Here is a 17,037-nt window from a genome sequence, read left to right as displayed (position 1 = left end):
CTTTTGTCTCTTCAGACCAGAGTGTCTTCCCAAAGGTCTTGCGGATTATCAAGATGTTTTTTGGCAAAATCGAGACAAGCCTTAATGTTCTTTTTGTTCAGCGGTGGTTTTCGTCTTTGAACTCTGCCATGAACACTGACCTTAACTAAGGCAAGTGAGGCCTGCAGTTCTTTGGATGTTGTTGTGGGGTATTTTTTGACCTCTTGGATGAGTGTTCACTGCGCTCTTGGGGTCATTTGGGTTGGCCAGACAATCCTGGGAAGGTTAATCAGTGTTCAATGTTTTTGCCATTTGTGGATAATGGCTCTAACTGTGGTTTGCTGGAGTCCCAAAGCTTCAGAAATGGCTTTATAACCTTTTCCAGACTGATAGATCTCAATTAATCTCACTCAAGTTATGTTTTAACAGGGGCGGCAATCACCTTTTCACACAGGGTCATGTAGGTTTGGATTTTTTTTCCTCCCTCAATCATGAAAAGTTTCATTTAAAAAAATGCATTTTATGTTCAGTTGTGGTGTCACTGACTCATATTAAATTTGTTTGATGATCTGAAACATTTAATTGTGACAATCATGCAAAAGAAAAAATAAATCAGGAAGGGGATAAACACTTTTTCACGCCACTGTATCTTCATGTGTTGTTTTAGAAAATATTAAAGTAGCAAAGTTGCATCCTTTCATTTTTCACTATGTGGCCCTGGGTGGAAAACATTGGACACCCCTGCTGTACAAGAATAAAATCAAAGATTCTTGCACTGACCGACAAGAAAAGAAAAGATTTCGGACAAGTGACCAGTGACGTGCACCCTCACGTGTACCTTTCTGTGTGGGACATCTTTAAAAATCAATAGGGTTCTTGCTCCCACAAATAAACAAACAGCAAAAGTCTGACAGGCCAAAACCCAAGTATCAGCAAGTAGGACGCTGTTGTCAAGACTTGCATCGCTTTTAAATGAGCATCCAGAGTGAAATGAGCGTGAACGAGGGCGTCCAGAGTGAAATGAGCGTGCACGAGGGCGTCCAGAGTGAAATGAGCGTGCACGAGGGCGTCCAGAGTGAGCTCATCAATGAATGATGGCCTGCAGCAGCAGCAGCAGCAGCTTGCACATGAAAGAGGTGCTGTTAAAAGAGCAACTTTAGCAGAATGAATATTTGATCAGCAATCCTGCGTAAACCCCGCCTGATAATCTCCGAAGAATATTACAAGACTTAATGTGCCATATTTACACACATTAAAGACTTTCTTATGCATCTAAAAGAACGTTTTGCATATCAAAATGTAATTTGTGAGCAGCGACTTCATGGTGCCTAATTGGAACAAAAAAAGCAGTCAGCTCCTCTCTGCCACCTGGTGGTCATCTGGGCCTACTGCGTGGCTTTCCACAGTTGAAACTACCAGTGTTGGGAAGATGACTTAAAAAGTCATTAGTTTTAGTTACTAGTAAGATGACCAACTTTTCCTGGTAACTAAATTACATGTAAAAAGTTACTAATTAGTTACCAGGAAAAGTAATTGTTTTACTTTTGTAAAAAACCTTCAAATATGTCAAATAATTGGGTTTTTATCTTTGCAGTGTGTGAGATGTCTTCTGGCTTGCAATTCTCTACTAAAACGCTAGGTGGAAATGTTTTGCTGAGAGTACACAAATCTTGTTGACTAGCTGTTTAGCTCCCTGTGTAGTAGTAGTGAACAATAGCAACTGAAGCAATATCCAAATAGTTGATATAGATATCAGTGCATGATACCGTGCTGCATTTCACTGTCGGCAACCGTAATGGCATGATAACATTTGAAATAGTATTTCATTCGATTACCCGTTACTGGAAAACAATGTTGTGTTGCTAACACCGTTATCTCTTAATCCCGTTACTCCCACTACTGGAAACTATACTTCAATACAGCAAATGTTGGTACCAATCAAGTCAAGACGGCCAGTATTGCAGGTACTAGTTTCCATTTTTCAAGATCATTGAATAAGTCTGTAATTTTTTCTTTTCTTGTTGATCAAGATTACAACCACAATAAAAAACAAACAAAGGACTGTTTTTAAACAAACGTATGTTTTTAACAATATAAAAAATAGAAGACAATAACAAAATAATACTGTACATTTATTCTCTTTTATTACATACAATTTCTTGAGCATAATAAAGTCAACAGTGCAAAATGAGTTTAAAAAAAAAAAGAAAAGAAAAAGCAAAAACTATTATTGGCTCTCATTCAAATCTTTTCCAAGACGAAAACCACTGCTGAACAAAAAGAACATTAAGGCTCGTCTAAATTTTGCCAGAAAACATGTTGATAATCCCCAAGACCTTTGGGAAAATATTCTCTGGTGTGACGAAACAAAAGCTGAACTTTTTGGAAGGTGTGTGTCCCATTACATCTGGTGTAAAAGTAACGTCGCATTTCAGAAAAAGAACATCATACCAACAGTAAAGTATGGTGGTGGTAGTGTGATGGTCGAGGCTGTTTTGTTGTTTCAGGACCTGGAAGACTTGCTGTGATAAATGGATGAATTCTGAATTCTGCTGTCTATGGAAAAATCCTGAAGGAGAATGTCCGGTCATCTGCTTGTGACCTCAAGCTGAAACAAACTTGGGTTCTGCAGCAGGACAATGATCCAAAACACACCAGCAAATCTTTTTGCCTTTAAAGTCCTCTTGGATCCAAGAACATATTCCCCAAGTTTGTAAACAAAATAACTACATATACACACACACACACACATACACAGTATATAAAATAAGACTCGTGTGTGCTGCTGTAAATGTGTTCTGGTGTTAGGGGAGCTAAATGGGGGGAGGACCGAGACGTCGAAGGGACAGAGTTGGGTTACTGCTGCGACAGTAACAAGTGTTAGGGACTATTGTGCCTGCTGTGAAATAATTCAAACCTGCCATAAAAGCCCGTTTTTATCAAGTCTGGTGCTTGTGCGTCTCACCGAAAATTACAGTAACATCACTGACACCTAGTGACCAGTGTAGAATACTACATATCTGTTAGGATCCGGTGAAGTTGTTGAATACTAGACCCCCGATATGCAGAGACTCAGGTAGCGTGCAAATAAAAGTCCTTAAGTAAGCCGAGCAGGTATGGAATCACAGGAGTGCCAAAATTAAAATGGAATACGTGTGGAAATACAAAGAGAATCAATAATACAAATATATACAAATGTGGAAATACAAAGAGATTCAATAATAAAAAAAAAATACAAATGTAGTCATATTTTTTTTTTTTACCATTTTTTCTTAATTTTTTCTGTATTGTCTTTGTTTTTTCAAATTTGCCGTTGTTTTTCCTGTTTTTTGTCTTTTCCAATTGCGTTTTCGCATTGCATATTGTCATTGCATTTGGTAATACCATGCAAATGCTGGCAGAATGACCCGCCCACAGCCTTAGCTGTCCTGTGGGACCCGCAGCTGTGGGCTGTGGACCCGCCTGAACCGCTTGCTGGTCAACTACATTTGTATATTTTTTTTTATTATTGAATCTCTTTGTATTTCCACATTTGTATATTTTTGTATTATTGATTCTCTTTGTATTTCCACACGTATTCCCTTTTAATTTTGGCACTCCTGTGATTCAGTAAGCAGGTACTCACAGTTATGCAGGCAAACAAGCAACAAAAGGCAACAGAGAAAAAGGCTCTGTGAACACACAAACAGTTAAGTCCTGGGAAGTTGCAACAAGTGCGTCTGGGTGACCGCATGGATAAGCAAGACAACGACAATGAACCGGCATCTGGGCTTATGAACCCAACTGATAGTGATTGCAAACAGCTGCACACAGTTCCACTACGGGAAAGAGGCTGCACGTTACACCGGGCAGGAAGCACACCATACAAAATAAGCACAGAACAGGAAGTTCAAGACTTCCTGTCCTACGAAGCATGACACTTACCAACATAACATTTGAATGCGTCTTCTGAATACCTTATATTTGTATTTTAGTTCAAGTAACCATTTTTATGATTGAAAATGCTTAATTTAGGTCAAAAATATGTTAAATTTACATAACTAAGCATTTTTGGACTAATAACAGCTTGTATTCAACCACAGAACAGCATGATTTATTCATTAATATCGTTTTGAAAAACCGTGATGGAGTGAAGCTGCAAAATTCAAAGTGCAAAGTGGTGAGGGATTACTGTATTTGGATCGATCCGCCCAGCCCTACTTGAAACTGAGCCTTTAATTCAAAACATGGCAACATGAATTAAATGAAATGATCACTTAATACATATAAAGTTAGTGTAGCATCAGCTGCAACGCTTGTTTTGCTTCATAATCAAAAGGACTGAACAAAATAAGTCTATCCAAAATGTCTAACTCTAACCGTAACCAAACACCAGCCTTAGTCAAACAACCGTTTTAATTACTTTTATAGGGTTCCCTTAAGCATCTTCTCTTTCTAGGGCTGCGAGGCAAAGAAAAGGTTGTGAGTGACTGACATAGCCTACATTTACAAACCTGCCCACCTGACGGCCTTCAGTGTTGCAGCGCCGTGCAATGTCAGCGCTCCCGGCAGCACGGAAAGAGTTAAACGTGTCCAACGTGCAAAGTGAATATTCAATTGGTTTGAATGAAACTGTTGAAAATGCGCCGCTCTTGTATTTTTAATGTTCTTGTGCTGGTAAAGCAACGAGCTTTGACCCTCATTTAAATTGTAGAACACACAATGCATTATTGATCGCGTGCGTAGATGACATGCCATCTTTTTTTTTCTGCAGTTGTTTCGTGAAACTTATCAGAAGGAGGATCTTGTAGCTGGTTAGCCTAGCTGACATTACGTCCTCCAGTGTCGCCAAAGCTTTTGCATGAGCCAAAGTGTCACTCATCAGTGACAGACACTGGAGACCGCCCATTTCATTAGGTACACTATCACACCCAATACAATAGGTGGATCAAAAACTTCATTTACTACCTGTGTGAGTAAATATATTGGATCACTTGTACCTAATGACTAGCAAGTGTACAGCGTATTGAGAAAAACAATCTGTGTGTGTGCGTGTGTGTCATAAAGAGAGCTGTTAATTGGATGCTAATTGGCATATTCCTACACCAATGAAATATTGATGTTGCTAAGCAAAGCGCTAACACATCTTTGACTGTACACAACTTCAATTATCAGCAGGAATGCTGCAGACGAGTGAATTTCTCCAAAAGTGCTGAATATTCATGGAGTGGGCAAACATGACTTATTTATACACGTTGAATTATTAACCGAATGGAATGCGGATAATTAATCATTAATACTGATATATTGAGAAACTGTAAGACATAAATATTTGTGCATAAATATTAATGTGTCTGTTATCTCTTTGGTTTGTGTGTTTATTCGACGCAGGCGTGAGGCTTTCAAAGCTACTTCCTCTACTGAGTGTGTTTTAGCATCACCGTGTGCACCACCAGGATGATAATTTCTTCTAAATGTGAGTCAAAATGATGTATTGTTGCTCACTGATGTGTAGTGTAGTGTAGTGTAGTGGTTCACATGGCTGACATGCAGGCGGTGTGAGTGTAGGTGTGAATGGTTGTAGCTGATGGGCTGGCGACCAGTCCAGGGTAAACAAAGCCAGCTGGGATAGGATAACTCTCAAACCCAAACTCTAACTGTGAGAGCTCTTACCCCAACCCCAACCATAATTCTAAAATAGTCCTAACCCTAAACCAATACTAACCCCAACCAAGTTGCAGTCCAAGTCCTAACCTAACCCTAACACCTAACCATTGCTCTGACCATACCCCTGACCAAAAGACTAACTCTAACTCCAAACCCACCCCAAGCCCTTACCCCAAACCCAACTCTAAGCCCAACCTGAGTGCTAACCATAACCATAACTCCAACTCTAACCCTTGCACTAGCTCAAATCAAGCTCTTACCCCAACAATAAACCTAAACTAGTCCTAACCCTAAACCAACCCTAACCCTAATCTAGTCCAAGACTAACCCCAACCCTACCTCTGACAAAAACACTAACTAACTCCAAACCCAGCTCTAGCTCTAGCTCTAGCCCTAATACGCTCTGGCTCAAATCGAGCTCTTACCCCAATGATATGTGTAACCTAGTCCTAATCCTAAACCAAGGCTAACCTCAACCTCGTTCTAGTCCAAGTCCTAACCCTAACCCCAACCAACCTCCCCAACTCTACCCCTGACCAAAACACTAACTGTAACACTAACTCCAAAACCAGCCCTAGCCCTATCCGTAACCACAACCCTAGCTCCACCCCAGCCCCAAATCTAACCCTAAACTAGTCCTAGCCCTAACCCCAATGTAGGCCTAGTCCTAACCTAATGCTAACCTCAACCCAAACCCTACACAACAGACATCATGGACAGTAGAGATGATGCATTGAGAAATCATCTCAGCAGGTTGTGAGAACATGTCCACGTTGTCTTCACGTCCTTGTGCAGCTTTAACGGCATCTACGTCCCGCAGAGACAGAGCGAGTCAAGCACTCGACTAAGTAAGTGGAGGCTTGGTGTGGTCGGCACATTGATTTTATGTCAGGGACAAGGTCAAACCTATGAAGCATCAGACGCATAGCAAAGAGCGTGTTAGCACTAAATGAGGACGCCTGGGACTGTTTAGACAGAGAGACCTTTTCTCATATGTACGTTCTTTCAATCATTGCTGCAACATGCGACGCATATTCGTTTGAATTCTTTTTTATACTTTATTTACGTAATTGATTTAAAAAGCCCATGTTGTTATGGCAAGGTGGATGAGGTGAATATCAGCAACTATCAAGGAGGATGTTTATAAGTCGGGGCAAGAACCCAATTGATTAGCTAGGTAGCCAGGGTCAAAGGTTACATCAGCGTGTGTTTTTGTCAGCTGCTCAGCATCGCTGATCCTCGTCGTCATAGCAACCTATGACATCATCCCAAAGCACGAGTGGCGTCGGGGTTGTCTTAACACAAAAGCCACGAGAAGGAACGTCACGTGGCGCCGCGGCAGCGCGACCCTGAAACGTGTTAGCTTCCCGTTTTTTTGTCTCCTCGCACCTGTATCTGTGAAACGGCGCCAAACCGCGGTGGAGTGTGACTGCCAGTCAAATTAAAACCAAGATGTCAGCGCCTCCACTTGGCATGATGTCGGCTGTTGATTGTTCGCTGTCGCTCATTATGTTAGCTTTAAGTGCTAACGCTACGGAGGTGCAGGTGAGGGGAGAAAGCTTATTGGATGGTGGGGGAAGAGGGTGGGATCAAGGTGATGAGGTGTCAATCGAAGGCTTGAAAATAAACAACACTACCACTTTACATTTTACATTTTTAAAAGCTTCATTTGATGTTGGAGCACATTTTTGTGTTTAATACACTTCTCAAACCTTTGTTGAGAATGCCACACAGAATATGAACATAGTTTCCTAAATGTGCAATTTAAAAAACAAAAATATGCAGCTTTAATTGTCTTAGCAACAAACAAAATGACTTTTTGAAATATATTAGTAATATGTAAATCTACAGTATAAATGAGGAAGGGACATGAACGTAAATTTACAGTTAACCATTTAATGGAAAATACTCAAAGAAAATACAAAAAAAAAATCATTCAGGGCTAATTTTCGGGGCCACATACAGAAAAATGAAAGGATACGGGGGCTACTTTAATACATTTTGTGCATTAAAAATGCAAAAACAAATCCAGTGTAAGCTATGTAACAAAATATCTCAGAAATCAGTGGCCGTGGCCCGATAAAAAATCTTGAATGATCTGCGGGCCAACTATGACCCTCAGGCTGCACTACAGGATTGATTAGGTTTATCAAGGCTAGTTGGTAGTTGGTAATATTAAAAAAAATCTTATTGGATTTTTCTTTTATTTAAAAAAGGCTGTACTTTTTTTTTTGGCATATATTTAATTACAACACATTGTAGCATGCAATAAAACTTACAATTGCACTTATGGGTTAATATACTGTATGTAACACTGTACACTGCTATACAACGTCAATTTATAATATTTTTTGTATTATTAAAAATGAGTTTAGGCCCTCGGGGATTCCTCATTATGCAAATAAAGGTTAAACAAAGTCCAAAACAAGGTACAATTAAAGTGATTAAAATGTGTTCTCCTGCGCAAACATGACATATCAATATCACTGAGGGCTTTCCTCCACTAAGGGGCACAATGTGACCACTGATGCTCTCAAAGATGCTGCACCCAGCACCACCTGTGTGTGTGTGTGTGTGTGTGTGTGCGCGTGTGTGTGTGCACTAGATAAATAATTGATGGGCAGCCTCATTAACGACGGTTGTCATGGCAGCCATCCTGCAGGCATCAGCAGCTGAGGTGTATTCCAAACATATTGATGATGCATCCTATTAATATTCACTGTACTGTGATGAGCACTGTATATCCTTTCACCGTTTCTTTCTTTTTGTGTCTATTTCTCTTTCTGCTGGTTGACCTCTGTCGAAAGGTCATGTGCTGAGTTTGAATACACAGCGCAAAACTCAGCTCACTAAACGCAATATTAGGTACACCTAAAAAGCTATTCAAAGAATCATTTTAGATGTACGTGAACCTTTTATTCGGCTTATTTTTTGACACACCGTGTTTTAAAAAATTATAATATTTACTCATCTCATGACTTGTTTACGTTTTTTCTATTTTTTTCTTAATTCATGTTTTAATTAATATTATCAATTTTATATTACTTTACTTTATTACTTTACTTTGTAGGGCTGCACGTGGCCTAGTGGTTAGCATGTTGGCCACATAGTTAGGAGATATGGAAGATCTGGGTTGGAATCTCCATTGGACGTCCCCCGTGTGCACATCCCTATGCATCTTCTCCCCATGTGTGCGTGGGTCTTCTGCAGATACTCCGGCTTCCTCTCACATTCCAAAAACATGCATGTTAGGTTAATTGGTGACTCTAAATTGTCCATAGGTATGAATGTGAGTGTGAATGCTTGTTTGTCTATATGTGCCCTGCCATTGGCTGGCGACCAGTCCAGGGTGTACCCCGCCTCTCGCCCAAGGTCAGCTGGGATAGGCTCCACCACACCCCCATCATCATCATTATCATTATGGTTGTAGTTTGCAGTGGTTTATAAATGTACTGCAACGTAGTGTTTGTAATATTTTGGCAGCATTGTTTAAGCCACAAGAGGTGGTAAAAATATTAGAAACATCTCCCAGTACGATGCAGTATGGAATAAAAGCAAAACATAAACACAACTAGGACACAAAAGAGCCAAAACACGGTATCCACGTCACGCTCCTCCGTGATGAAAATGAAATGTATTTTTACTTATCTTTCATCAGTGACGAGTGCAAACGTCAGGCGGGGTCGACAGCTAACCTTTTCTGAGGCGGCGCTCAGCACTTTCCTCATTACGTCCTCATTTATTCGCAGTGCCGCCTGTGATATTTGAGAGCTTTTGAGCGTCAGTGCTGACGGAGGATTTTTGCGGGGAAGGCGAACGTGTCCAGAGTTATTCGGCGATTAACCTCGCCTTACGTCCTCTCGGAAAGCTGCGGGAGGCGGATCGGGCCTCCAAAGAGCCTCACACCGCAGCCCTGATGAACATGCCTTGCTAAGATGGGCGCTCTCTTAGTTTTTTATCCTTTTTAAGTGTTTGTTTGCCCTCTCCGGTCATACGAGTGTTCTCTTGTGTTCGACAACCCGCCACAACACACACACGTGCATTTAAAGACAATGTATTTTCTTTTTTTTTTGTATTTTGACTCATGCAGTGTCTATGCTGCCACCTGTTGGCCAAAGGTGCTGCTACATATTTCTCTTAGGGTTGGGGTGTCCAAACCTTTTCCACAGAGAGCCACTTACTGAAAATTCTAAGAATGTTGGGGGGGCCACTTTAATACTTACATATTTTCTAATTTTGTGAAAAGGCTACAAAATAACTTCAAATAGACAAGGCTTTGTTTTATTACTAGTAGCAACATGTCCGCTTTTTTGCTTTAAATTGTACCTTTTTGCTCTGCTCTTCGCATTTTTTGCTGTTGTTTTTATTTATTTTGATTCTACAAAGCGAGCCGTGGGCCACACTTTGGACACATGTTTTAGGGGTGGTTCGATTCAACATTTACATTTAGGATTAGCCTACTAAAACAACAGTGCAGGAAACAATCAAATAAGAACAAGATATCTATTTATTGTTTGACTAGTTTTTTCTTTAGTTATTTTATTGAAATAATATTAATCCTGTGTGCAAACGTGGCTTTGTTATAAACATTGTCAAGACTCTTTGAAAAAAAAAAAGTACTTCATGTAAAATGTAATATTTAGTGTGAAGGAAAGAGTCCAGCAATGAAATACAAAGTATGATTTTAATGTAATAATTAACAAAATAATGACAGAATATGATACGATAAAAATGGTTAATGTAATGCTATATAATCAAATTATGTCTATAATGATAGAAATATTTTAAAAGTGCTGCTTTAGGAAATGTATGAAATATTTATGTGAGCACCCTAATGAATTATACTGTATATATGGTACATATAACCTGCTCTTTTATTGACTTGGTATAATCAAGGCACATAAACATGTCTAAATACGTAAAATGAAGTGATTCAATCCCAATATACTGTATAAGTACATCAACTATTTTGCCTGCAGGTCAAATAAAGTAAAATGATATTTTGTCAAATGTTGAATAATTTGCATGTAAAAGTATAAAAATATTCACATTCAGGCTGTAAGAGTTAAGTGTGAGGTGGTGTTTAAAAAAAAAAAAGAAAATCTGGGGGCGGCTCTTACGAGCGCGTTAGCTGTGTGTCAAAATATGCAAATAAGAATGTGGCAGGCATGCTAATTGCAATTAAATGTCTTCTAGTTCACGCGATTACTACACTGTTCCTCTAAACAATTATTATTCATTGTCTTGAATCTTTCCGGGTTGGACGTTGCTTTAACCCGCCCCCAAGCCGCGCCCCCTCCCCCCGTCCGCCTCCCCTCACCACGAGCGCCTTTGATTGGGTGTGATTTGTTTTGATGTGACGAGTGAGTGCTTTTTAAAATCTCCTTAACTCTGCAGGCCCGGCCCGGCCTCCCGCAGGGCTAATGACAGTGGCCCGGCCCGTGCTGAATAATAGAGAGGATGGCGAGCCCCTCCAGCACCCCCTCCTCTTCCTACAGTAGCCTTCCATTGATAAGACGCTATTAATTGGTCTGAATAGAGAGGCTACCTCCCTTTGTATACATTTAGCATTACACTCATTAGCTTCCTGCCGCCTCCCGGCTAGTTCCTCCTCCTCTCCTGGGAGGCAATTTGCATCTGGCCACGCCGTCTCTCCGGGCTTGTTGAGGAAATATTAGCTCCTTTTCTTCTGTGGACGACCCTTTGATTTATTTGAGGCTGGCTCTGATTGAGTGGCACTCCCATGTTAATGAGAGGCTCCAAAGCCAAGCCCGGGTGCATTGATCGGGTTGAAAAGGCGCAATTGACGACGGAATAATCATCTCTCGTACAGACCTCGGAACGCCACTGGGGAATCCCACTGCTGTCACGGAGTGGGGCTGCTCTCGCTGATGGTGTTAAATAAATAGACCCTTGCATATCCACAGGACTTTTTGACAGCTAGCTCAGCGCCTTCACTGTGTTTACACACATATTTATATATATATATACAGATATATATACCGTGGAACCTTGGTTAGTGTCATTAATCCGTTCCAGAAGGTGTGACTCCAAACAAAACAGACGCTAACCGAATCAATTTTTCCCATTACAAATAATGTAAACCCAAAAATGTTAGTTTTACAATGATAGTTTTACATGCAGCAAACAATTTGAAATGCGTATACAGTAAATGACAAATAAAGGGGGTATATGAACATTTAAGGTTACTTTTACCGTTATCAAAGACGTGATTCCTGATGTGACGGGCGGTCTCCACACACACGGTGTGGCAGCGAGATCAGCCACCACCACCTTCCTGTTTTGTTTTGACACGAGTTGTTTCTTGCATTCGGCAGTGTTTCTCACCTCAATACTGTAACCCAAAATGGAACCAAAGAAAGAAATACAAAAGAAAGAAGCTGAGAAACACTATTGAATTAAAAAAATAACAAAAAAGGAAGCTGGTGTCCGTGTGGTGTCTCACTGCCACATCCTGTCTTTGGGAACAGTCGTCTTCAATGACGGTAAAAGTGACCTTAAATGTTCACTTAGCCAGTTTATATACATTTATAATTGTTTTTATAACCCTCATTCTTGCACTGCTGGCACTTGAAAGTTTTTTGGCTCCTTTTTGGGTTATTGAGGTGCAAAACATTACTGAATTCAAGAAATAACTCATGGCAAAACAGGAAGGTGGTGATCTCGCGGCCACATCACGTCTTTGGGACGTCATCAGGAATCACGTCTTTAATAAAGATAAAAATAACCTTCAATGCTCATTTATCCCTTTTAGTCATCATTTCTGTGCATTTCAAATTGTATTCTGCATGTAACACAATAAAGGTTGTTAAATTCTAAAAACATGTTTTGTGTTAACATTTCGGGCTGTTAGGAACAGATTAATTGGATTTACATGATTTCTTATGGGAAAAATGTATTTGTTTAGTGTATAGTGTTTAGTGTTTAGCTATAGAAGAAGAAAGAACGCATGCGCATACTTGTAAGGTCCGTCGTCTTCTGCTTGTCCAGCTTGTCTTGTAAGTGGAATTACGTCTGAGTCGCAGTCCCCCCCTCACCACTCACACATTTTTTCAGAAATGTATTAATTAATAAATCATGCTCTTTTGTGGGTTATAGTTAGCCAAAAAATATGCATATTTAAGCAAATGTTATGCATTTTTGCCTGAATTAAGCATTTTCAAGCAAAAAAGTGGCTAAATGAACTCAAATACATATATAAAAGGCCTTTGGATGACGTGGTCGCCGGAAAAAAAGACTTTTGTTGCAGGTTTGAATGATCTCACAATAGGCGTAATAATCCCTAATAAAAACACTTGCTACTGTTGCTGCCACCCACAGCAGTCACTTCCTGTCTGTCCCTCACGCAGGTCCTCGAGGGGAACACATTTATTGTAATGCACACGAGCATGAGTATTATTTATGTCTTAAAAGGTTGATTTTCTGTTATTATGTCTACTGTATTGGCTAATAGGAGTGTAAAGGTGACTATAGGTGTGTTATTTCATGTCTAGAGGGCTCTAATAATGCTTCAAACCATATTTAGAAGGTTGTAAACAAATTTTCTATGAGAGTATTCCATTTGTAAATTAAGAATCCTACTTTGCGGAAATTCATAAACGAAGGATTAGTGTATACTGTACTGTATAAGACAAAATAATGCCAGCAGAATGTTGATTGGTAGTCACGCTAGTTGAAATATTCAGCCATTATGTTGGCTTTTCGGCAGCAGTACATAACTGCTACAGTACATAATCATCGTTTTCAGAAAGTGTTCTGCTTGTCCACACGGCAACAAGGAATACCATTTCAGGGCACTCAGAAACGATAAAATACTTTACCGTTTCCACCTGAAAACATCCCTGTGTGGACAGGCCCTCAGTCCGTCTGTTTGTTCTGGTTCTGGGTTTGTTGGACTGCGTTCACACATGACCAAACGAACCCTACAAGCAGGGCAAACGGACCAAAAATGACAAGCGTCAACGTACCTTTGGTAAAAGCTGAGCTAAAGTTAACAATGCGATTGCCAAATGACTTTGTGTCACCCTACTTCCAGATTAAAGCACATAGAGACCTCCATCGCATTCACTTCCTGTTTTCATGCCAAACTGACACATCTGTCCCACTAGGAGACGTCACCCATATTTTAGCTCTTAGATAACACATCAAGTTTGAGACGGGAAAACATGTGCCTGAACACAGCCGCATCCTCCTCGCTGCGCTGTGTACCGCTATGGTAATAATAACATTTAATAAAAGTGTAAAAATAGCCTGCATATTTAAAGCGGATGAGAGGTGATGTACTGCGAGCGCTCGGCAGCGCGGCAAATGGAAATGCGGCATTTGGAAGTGCGGCCCAAAGTGTTTGTTTTCCTTTTTCCCCGCATTCAAAACAAAGGCGATCCGACGGCGACGGCCGACATCTGCTCGCCCCGCCCCGCATCCATGTGAGAGCTGGATGGCGAAAAGGGTCACATGGCTGAGAAAGACTTCTTCAGGAAGAGAGAGAGTTTAAAAGTAAGCAAGGGAGAATCCCATCCGACATACCGGCCTTAATCCGTGTAATTTGGAAAAGGTATTGTTTCTCTCTTTAAAGTTGATATGCTTTAATCCCCCCGTAGCCAACCCGGCCGTGTCAGCAGATTGAATCTCATCGGCACAACAGCAAATCCTCCGTCAAGATGAGGCTCGCTGTGAAGCGCCGTGTTTGATGTTTCCACCTGCGATTGAACATGACTCGTGTCTTAACCTGACTGTCACTCGCTGCCTGTCCCCTTTTATCACCCCCAATGTTCCCGCTTCACCTTTTTCATCAGCGATCCCACATCACGGCCGTTTCACTCATTGACCCCCCCCCCCCCCCCCCCCCCCCCCCCCCCCCAATACCTTCTTTTTTTTTTAGGAGGGCGGGCTGAGAAGTTTGTTGTGGATAGGTTCAAGACCAATTTCTACTTTACAGACTGGAGTCGACTGCAAAGCTAGCTGAGCGTACGTAACGTGAAACAAAAGTACAAATGAACCAGTCTGCTTCTACCGCACTGTTAAAATGATATGCAAATATTAAACCTGGGGGAGAATTAGGACATGTTAGACGACAAAGTACGAAAAAAAAACCTATCTCTGCACTCAGTGAGAAGGATGAGACCGGAGCTAGCTAGCAAGCTACTGAGTTAGCCATGTCTAAAGCGATCAATACCATTCCTGACTTAAGGAATGTATTGCATTGTTTGCTTTCATTCCAAGTCAATATTTAAAATGCTTCTACAGAACTTTCAAAATGCTCTCCATGTAAATAATATCTAAAAAAGGTATTATTTAGTATCTCTTTTTGCAGTGAAAGATGCCAGCACTCATATAATACTACATTGTGAAGCTAGTTAGCGTAGCATAGTAATCTGAAGTCTAAAACATTTAATTTGTCTACATTTGTGATTTATAGATTTATTTTAACATATACTCATATGTTCTATGTAAACATTATTTGGTAGAAATACAAACATTTACTGGAATCATGTGACATTTTTATCACACATTTTTGTTGTGTGATTATGAGGCTACAGTGAATCCTCGCACATTTGCGTATTTTTGGTCAAAATATTATATTTATTTTATTTTTATTTTTTTATTTTCCGCAGAAAACACACTGTATTCCCGGTAATTCATAATCATTTAGAAATGAGTGTTAATAAAAGTAAAACATACAGCATACATTTACCACTGTTAGCAAGCCCACAATATTTACATGTTTATGTCTTCACCGATAATGTTTTGAGATTTCGTACTTTCTTCGGCAGTCCTCGAACGCTCCATTATTTTCCATTCTTCCCTTCGACAGTCAATCCCATTCCATTTGTTCACGGATCATCTTACATTATGGTGAGTACCTGTACATTTTATACTGTAAAATGTGTTTCACAAGTGTGTGAGGCATATTTATGGCTTAAACCATGATTGTGCTGCATTGATCCGAAATTGGAGAAGAACGTCATCATCAAGCTAACGGAAGAGTTTGGATGTGGCGGGAGTGAGCCGTGTGTCAAAAACAGACATTTATTTTTATGGATGTATCGATTAGTTTATACAGTAATCACTTGTCTATCATGGTTAATTGGTTCCAGACCCGATCGTGATAAGTGAATTATCACAAAATAGGCTTAAATAATAATAAATTAGTAGTAGTTAGAGCATAGACAACCTGTTTATGACCTTCTAAATACAGTGTTTACCATTATTAGAGCCCCGTAGACCCCCAATAGTCACCTGTCTAATCCCATTACCTAATATAGTAGACATGAAAAGCAATAAGACATAACTCACATGTTAGCATTGAGAAATTCACTGTTGTCGTAGTATCTTGAACATAACATGGGTCGATTGCGTGGCATTAAAAAAAAGATGGATGTCAGTCTATCATCAATCGTCACTGTGACATTTGTCACTTGATTGCCATACAGGGCAGCCAGGCTGACGTGCATACACGTACATCGGCAAAATAATGGACACTGCTGCACTACTGCTATCTTTGTTTACGCCACATTGCGCAACTCTTACGTGCAGGCTACAGGATCTCAGCAGGGACACGAGACGGCCGCTGAATTAAGCATCGCAAGCTACCGAGCTAACTAGTTAGCCTCCAACGTATTTCTTCTAAACTTCAGAGACGATTTGAAGCTGAGTGGGGAAGTAAGAAGCAAAAAATGTACCACTTCCACGTCACTCTGCATCCATGGCTGACTCCATGCAGTGCAAGTTAAGGTCATGTAATGTAAGGTAATGTAGCATGTAAAGGTTCCAGGTGAATGATTACTTTCTTTAGCATCCTGTCACTTTCCACTAATGATCATTAATTGTTTTGGATATTTTGTTGCTTGTTTTGTCGAGAAGTCTGCTAGCTAATGTCACAAGCGCAAACATTCCTTCTTGTGCATTTGAATATAAACACAGTGGAACTACCAGCAATTGTTTCGGAATTAGAACAACTCGGAAGTCGACCTCGTTAACATTTCAAGCTAAAAGGCAGGCATGTTTCATTTGGCTGCTTGAGGCTAAGCTCAGCTATGGTACGATCATCGAGATGAGTGGGTTTTCCTGTTGGCGAAGGAAGCATGCACATTTAATTTGCTGTTCCTGCGAGCAGCGCAGCGTTCACTGCAACCTAAATGACATGTGTTCCTCCAGCGAGTGTGTTCTTGCAGTCAAGCAGTAAATTACATTGTTTAGCTATCAAAGGCCTCATGTAATTACATTTGCGCGACTCCCGATGACAGGCCCGATAGACTGCAGCATACATAATCACAGGCAGAATCCCATTAGGGAGAAGAGAGAGCATTATTATGGAAATGACCTTTGGGTGACGAGATTTCAGCGGGATAAAAGAGAACATAATCCAGGCGGGGAAGGCGCGTCAAGCCG

The sequence above is a fragment of the Dunckerocampus dactyliophorus genome, chromosome 10 (assembly GCF_027744805.1).
Source record: "Dunckerocampus dactyliophorus isolate RoL2022-P2 chromosome 10, RoL_Ddac_1.1, whole genome shotgun sequence".
Classification (NCBI taxonomy): domain Eukaryota; kingdom Metazoa; phylum Chordata; class Actinopteri; order Syngnathiformes; family Syngnathidae; genus Dunckerocampus; species Dunckerocampus dactyliophorus.
Note: the sequence above shows the minus strand (reverse complement) of the source record.